The sequence below is a fragment of the Pseudophryne corroboree genome (genome assembly GCF_028390025.1).
Source record: "Pseudophryne corroboree isolate aPseCor3 chromosome 3 unlocalized genomic scaffold, aPseCor3.hap2 SUPER_3_unloc_56, whole genome shotgun sequence".
NCBI classification, from domain to species: Eukaryota; Metazoa; Chordata; class Amphibia; order Anura; family Myobatrachidae; genus Pseudophryne; species Pseudophryne corroboree.
In genome coordinates, this window is record NW_026967548.1 from 804470 (window position 1) to 810469 (window position 6000).

Sequence of the window (6000 nt, forward strand, 5' to 3'; positions counted from 1 at the left end):
TGTATACTGCCCCCCTATGTGTGTATACCGCCCCCTATGTGTGTATACCTCCCCCTATGTGTATATACCGGCCCCTATGTGTGTATACCGTCCCCTATGTGTGTATACCGTCCCCTATGTGTGTATACCACCCCCCTATGTGTGTATACCTCCCCCCTATGTGTGTATACCGCCCCCTATGTGTGTATACCTCCCCCTATGTGTGTATACCTCCCCCTATGTGTATATACCGCCCCCTATGTGTGTATACCGCCCCCTATGTGTGTATACCGCCCCCTATGTGTGTATACCTCCCCCTATGTGTGTATACTGCCCCCCTATGTGTGTATACCGCCCCCTATGTGTGTATACCGCCCCCTATGTGTATATACCGGCCCCTATGTGTGTATACCGTCCCCTATGTGTGTATACCGTCCCCCATGTGTGTATACCACCCCCCTATGTGTGTATACCTCCCCCCTATGTGTGTATACCGCCCCCTATGTGTGTATACCTCCCCCTATGTGTGTATACCTCCCCCTATGTGTATATACCGCCCCCTATGTGTGTATACCGCCCCCTATGTGTGTATACCTCCCCCTATGTGTGTATACCGCCCCCTATGTGTGTATACCGCCCCCTATGTGTGTATACCGCCCCCTATGTGTGTATACCACCCCCTATGTGTGTATACCTCCCCCTATGTGTGTATACCTCCCCCTATGTGTGTATACCTCCCCCTATGTGTGTATACCGCCCCCTATGTGTGTATACCACCCCCTATGTGTGTATACCACCCCCTATGTGTGTATACCGCCCCCTATGTGTGTATACCGCCCCCTATGTGTGTGTACTGCCCCTATGTGTGTATACAGCCTCCCTATGTGTGTATACCTCCCCCCTATGTGTGTATACCGCCCCCTATGTGTAACACCCTGTATGAGCAGTGACATCAGTGTGAGCAACGCTGTGTGTGTGTATGACACGGGTAATATACTCTCCATGCACCACACACTGCAGCACATACACCCTGCCCGGCAGGAGAGGGGGCGGCGGCCATTACCTGGAGAAGGAGGCGGCAGCAGAGGAGACCGGGGGCGGAGCTCTGTGTATTGGAAGGGGCGGGGCACTGTTTCCGGGTCACCATCTGCATAGCGCATGGGATTATGGGTAGGGACAGCCACAGTCACTAAGCTACCAGGAGCAGCCCCGCCCAGTCTCCCGACACAGGCCGCAGATACTCATCATCCAGCCCCTCCCATTCTACCCGCCATTGATTTGAGCGTCCCGTCACTCATCATGACGTGTTGGGAGGGAGAGGGGGCTGGACTACGAGCAATGAGCGGGAGAAAGGTGACTGAGTTACTGGACCCTGCGACCAATAGGTAGAGACAGGGGCGGGGCTGGCTGAGTGACGGGATGCTGCAGCCTATGAGAGAGTGGGCTGGGCTGGTGGCTGATCCCATGCGCTGTGCAGGAGGCAGCTGTGGGCGGGGACTGGGCTGCTACCAATAGTAGGGATAGGGGGCGGGGACAGTGCTGCGGCGTATGGGAGGAAGAGGGGGCGGGGCTGTGATGTATGGGAGAAAGAGGGGGCGGGGCTGTGGCGTATGGGAGGGAGAGGGGGCGGGGCTGCGGCGTATGGGAGGAAGAGGGGGCAGAGCTGTGACGTATGGGAGGAAGAGGGGGCGGGGCTGTGACGTATGGCAGGAAGAGGGGGCGGGGCTGTGGCGTATGGGAGGAAGAGGGGGCGGGGCTGTGGCGTATGGGAGGAAGAGGAGGCGGGGCTGCGGCGTATGGGAGGGTGAGGGTAGTGATGGGAAATCTAGTTCACTCAGAAGTTTAGTTCATGTAGTTCATCCTGTCACTCACTGACTCTGAGACTGAGAGGAGTGATTGGATGTAGAACTAGTCTAGACTATTACACATAGAGGAGGTATTTCTAACACTAGCTCATTGTAGGAGTAAATGATCAGATGTGTGTAATATGTCACATTGTTTTATATGTAAGAAAAGCAATAAGTTATATAACAACCTTATAGTGACACACGTATCTCTGCCATATTACTCCCATTGGTGGTACTCCTTTTTACTTCATAATAGGCAAGTGACCCAAAGTCAGAGTAACCTCATAAGTCACTTTTTCCGCTTTTGAAATACAATAATTAAAAGAAAAAAGTCCCTTTGCCGCAATGTAACAGACCTTAGAGAGAGAGAAAGTGGAGATGTTTTAAAGTAACCAATCAGCTTCTGTCATTTATCTTCAACAGTATATAAAGTGACAGAAGCTGATTGGTTGCTAGGGGCAACTGCGCCACTTTATGTTACTTGAAGGGGCATAGTACATATCCCCCTGTGTCTTGTGTGGAGTAATCTGACCCTACAGGGACTCAGCGCTGTGTCTGTAGCTGATTGGGAGTGTAGCTTGTTACCTAATATACTGGGGGAATGAATCATGGCTATATACAGCTCAGTATCACCTCCATACAATGCATATGCCTGAGCACAGCAGTGCCACACATGGTAGCTTAGAGGTACTGCACTGACTCGTATGGCTGTACGAGTCAGAGATCTGATCAGTGATCTGTAATGAACTACTTGCAAGGAGTCGTCAGGACAATGTAACTCAATCAGCTCCACAGAGTGAGTCCACTCCATGTCTGATCACAGCAGTGCCCCCTGTGGCAGCAGAGATGTACTGACTCATGAGTATTGCTGAGTGAGAGCTGAATAACAACAGTGCTGCAGCTGCATCTACACAACACCCAGCAGAAGGTTTAGCACAGCAGTATGCACAGAAGCCAGTAGTACCAGAAGTAGCAGCAAGTGTTCGGATATCTGGACTAATAGGACATTGAGTATATCACAGAAAGGTGAGCAGCATGACCACACATGTCACTTACAGACACACATAGACTTTGGCTAGGCAGCGCAGATGCTATTTGTTTAGGGTGTGGTATTGAAAGTTGACAGTGTCTAGGTCGACCACTATTGGTCGACAGTAACTAGGTCGACAGAGTCTTTAGGTCGACATGTTCTAGGTCTGCAGATCAAAAGGTCGACATGAGTTTTGAATGTTATTTTGGCGTCGTTTTGTTCGCTCGGCACAGATTACCGTTCCAATCGTAGTCCACATGGATCATTAAGTATGAAAAGGTTAACAAAAAAAGAAAAAAATTGTGAAAACCTCATGTCGACCTAAAGACCCTGTCGACCTAGACACCCTGTCGACCTAGTCACTGTCGACCAATAGTGGTCGACCTAGTTACTGTCGACTTTCAGTCCGGATCCCATCTTTTTATTAGATCTGTATTGCTGGGCTGTGTTGTACTTTTACCTTTCATTTCACAGCATCAGATTCAGGAAGTGAAAATCCAGTGAGTGAATGAGACAGTGAGAAGCCTAATGCAGCTGCTGGCTCTATTCTGTCTGTGTCTGACTCCTCCTTCCTGATGAACTAATCTTTGCCAAAGCTGTGACCTGAACAAACTAGTTCACTTTGAGATTAGTTCATTTTGAACTAATCATTCATGAACTACCCATCACTAGAGAGGGAGAGAGGGCGGGGTTGGGTCTAACAGTGACTGGAGCTGCGGCCTATGGGCAGCAAGTGGGCGGGCAGCTCCTGGTTGCTGAGTTGCCGTGGTAGTCACTACCCATAATCCCATGCGCTATGCTGACGATGGCTCGGAAATACCGCCCCACCCACTTCCGGTACATATTCCTCCATCCAGGGTGTGACCTCCTGCCCCCTCATCCTCCAGGTATTGTCCACTAATCCCACCTGTACCCTGTCCCAACCTCTCCTAATACCCCCTCTCCTGCCCCCAACCTCTCCTAATACCCCCTCTCCTGCACCCAATCTCTCCCAATCGCCCCTCTCCTGCCCCAAGCCTCTCCTAATACCGCTTCTCCTGCCCCAACCTCTCCTAATACCCCCTCTCCTGCCCCATCCTCTCCTAATACCCCCTCTCCGGCCCCAAGCCTCTCCTAATACCCCCTCTCCTGCCTCAACCTCTCCTAATACCCCTTCTCCTGCACCCAACCTTTCCTAATACCCCCTCTCCTGTCCCCAACCTCTCCTAATACCCAATCTCCTGCCCCCAACTTCTCCTGCCCCAATCTCTCCCAATCCCCCCTCTCCTGCCCCAAGCCTCTCCTAATACCTCCTCTCCTGCCCCATCCTCTCCTAATACCCCCTCTCCTGCCCCAACTTCACCTAATACCCCCTCTACTGCCCCAACCTCTCCTAATACCCCGTCTCCTGCACCCAACCTCTCCTAATACACCATCTCATGCCCCTATCCTCTCCTAATACCCTCTCTCCTGCCCCCATCCTCTCCTGCCCCTATCCTCTCCTAATACCCCATCTCCTGTCCCTCTCCTCTCCTAATACCCCCTCTCCTGCCCCTATCCTCTCCTAATACCCAATCTCCTGCCCCTACATTCTCCTAATACCCCCTCTCCTGCCCCCAACCTCACCTAATACCCCCTCACCTGCCTCCAACCTCTCCTAATACCCCCTCTCCTGCCACCAACTTCTCCTAATACCCCCTCTCCTTCCCCCAACTTCTCATAATACCCCCTCTTCTGCCCCCATCCTCTCCTAATATCCCCTCTTCTGCCCCCATCCTCTCCTAATATCCCCTCTCCTGCCCCCAACCTCTCCTAATATCCCCTCTCCTGCCCCCAAGCTCTCCTAATACCCAATCTCCTGCTCCCAAACTCTCCTAATACCCAATCTCCTGCCCCTACATTCTCCTAATACCCCCTCTTCTGCTCCCAACCTTTCCTAATACCCCCTCTCCTGCCCCTACATTCTCCTAATACCTCCTCTCCTGCCCCCAACCTCTCCTGCCCCAACCTCTCCTAATATCCCCCTCCTGCCCCTAACACTCTCCTAATACCCCCTCTCCTGCTCCTATCCTCTCATGATGCCCCCTTATATGCTGCCCCTTAGAATTCTCCTAATGTCACCTCACCTGCTGCCCCTGACATTCTCCTAACGCCCCCTCACCTGCTGCCCCTGACATTCTCCTAATGCCCTCTCACCTGCTGCCCCTGACATTCTCCTAACGCCCCCTTCTCCTGCTGCCCCTGACATTCTCCTAATGCCCCCTCACCTGCTGCCTCTGACATTCTCCTAATGCCCCCTCACCTGCTGCTCCTCCACTTTCTACTAATGCCCCCCTCCTGCTGCCTCTGACATTCTCCTAATGCCCCCTCACCTGCTGCCCCTGACATTCTCCTGATGCTCTCTCATTTGCCACCCCCTGTCTGTCACCTGGTGCCCCTGGCATTCTCCTAATGCCCCCTCACCTGGTGCCCCTGGCATTCTCCAAATGCCCCCTCACCTGGTGCCCCTGGCATTCTCCAAATGCCCCCTCACCTGGTGCCCCTGGCATTCTCCAAATGCCCCCTCACCTGGTGCCCCTGGCATTCTCCTAATGCCCCCTCACCTGCTGCCCTCGGCATTCTCCTTATGCCCCCTCATCTGCTGTCCGTCTGTCATCTGCTGCCCCTGACATTCTCCTAATGCCTCTGACATTCTCCTAATGCCATCTCGCCTGCTTGCCCTGTCTATCACCTGGTGCCCCTGACATTCTTTTAATACCCCCCCATGCTTCCTCTGACATTCTCCTAATGTCCCCTCACCTGCTGCCCCATATCTGTCCCTGCTGCCTTTCTGACCTGCCGCTCCCTGTCATTCTCCTGTTGCCCCTTCACCTATCTCCTGCCACACCCCAGTCTTCTGCCACCAAAGCCATTTCTAGGGCTAGGCGATTTGTGCAATCGCACAGGGCGAATGCGGCTGCGGTCACTTTGAGACAGTATTCCATGTCTGGTTTCCGCATGGAATAATGTTGAAAGTGTCCCACCCAAAATGGCCACCGCCTCAGAGGAGACACTTCTGACGGTAGCTAGAGGAGATGGCAACTATTTTTGGAGGGCCATTTAAAAGACTGGCAGACGCGAACAGCATCCCCACCTGTCTCTACTGCCGCTCTCATCCTCTAGATA